The following is a 1,777-nucleotide window of genomic DNA, read 5'->3' as shown; positions in this document are numbered from 1 at the left end:
CAGAAATACATGTTCTGTTATTTTTCCATTCCTTTATTTCTAAATTCAATGTCTGATTTATACTAAGATATCAGAAGTCCACACTTTGTCTGGGGAAGATGGCATTCTACCTATACTTTGAAAATCACTAAGATCTCTTGTGAGTTTTTGCATTTGGCTCACCATCCTTGCCCTTTTATCAGACTTTGGTTTCTGTGTTCATGAGATAAAAATTCCTAAATGGTACAGGAGGAGGTAACAGAGCTGGCAGAATGACTGTGATCATAAACTTGCTTTATAAATGAATTTATTATTAAATATCTTAGCAATATTTGATATCAATATTTTTAATTTTTTTAATGAAAGCTTTGATTCCATTGGCATGGGTAATTCAACACTTCTTTAGGGTATACATTTCTTCTTAAGTATGGAGCAGGTAAGTTTCTACAGTCTTCCAAAAGCACTTAAGATACTGCTGAAGACCCTGAAAATCTGCAAATAATATCCATTGGGTGATGAACAGTGGGGAGTTCACTGATTAGCACTGATGAAGCAAGAAATCACTCCTGGAACCTGTCAAAATTGTCCTACCTCAGATCAACTTGATGACACTAGGGACAGAACATTTAAGCATTTGGTTTTGATCGAATCAGAACGACAATCAGGAGATAGATACAAATGGATCTATTGCAAAGATTTGCATTACAGGATTGTAGGGGCAGTTTAGAAGAGTTTGACATCTACAGGGAGGACTCAGGAGAGGGGCAGGCTGGAACCCTCGGGTGAGGCCAGAGTTGCTATCCACAAGCATAATTTCCACTAGTTCAAGGAAGCCTCCACTCTACCATTCAAGCCTTTTTATTAACTTAATTATGTTTGCACAGATTAGCCTTTATTTAAACTCACTCAGGAACTTCATTCACATCTATGCAGAAACTCCAGAGGAACACCTAGAAGTGTTTGGTTGACTACCTGGAGACAGCTACTAGCCAAGGTGACAGATAAAACTGGGTTACACAGGTAACTCAGAGAACTGACTCATAGGGAACAAGAGAATATTTTTGGATTTAATAAGGTATGGTCACTAACTCAAATTTCACTTGCCATTGCCTATGAGATCTTGAGTGAATCACACATTTTTCTCCTTTACTTCTAAAATTTGAAATGTTACTGTTTAATCATTACCAAACTAGAGACAGGGTTATTCTGGCATAGCTCCTGTGACACAACAGTAACTGAATATTAGTTCCTCTGCCCTTATGGGAGACACCTACGGTTGCTACACTGGCGTTTTGAAATAACAGTGTGTTGTACAATCTCTTTAAAGTAAAACAAGAGTGGCAAAAGCAATGGCATAGACATGACAAAATTAGAATCTTATTTAATGAACATTCTCCAGGTAGTTGGAGTACAGCCTATATATGAGTATTTTAATTAGTGAACAATTGTGACACCTTGACTTGTTAATTATTTCAAATCATAGCTGACTCATGGATACAATGGAAATATGCATACTTGTTCTACCTACTTCTAGGATATTTATGAAGAAAAAATAAACTGAATAATGGACTCTATAAACTACAGAAACAGAGTCACTAATTCTGATTCACTGTTGGCTCAGTGGATACAGGAATCTGCCTTCTTGAGTACTTCACAAAAGTCTTAGAATACATAGGCTGTATTCCAATACCACTAAAATAAGGGGGGAAGCTCAAATTCTGTCATTTTCAGTTATTTACGTTTATAAAAAACTAAGTTCTTAGGGCTAGGTGGAGAATAACAAGTAATTAACATCAGT

This window comes from Oryctolagus cuniculus, chromosome 16, assembly GCF_051225735.1.
Source record: "Oryctolagus cuniculus isolate XC-2025 breed Fujian yellow rabbit chromosome 16, ASM5122573v1, whole genome shotgun sequence".
In the NCBI taxonomy this organism is placed as follows: Eukaryota; Metazoa; Chordata; class Mammalia; order Lagomorpha; family Leporidae; genus Oryctolagus; species Oryctolagus cuniculus.
The sequence above is the reverse complement of the archived record's forward strand: the minus strand, read 5'-3'. Positions refer to the sequence as shown.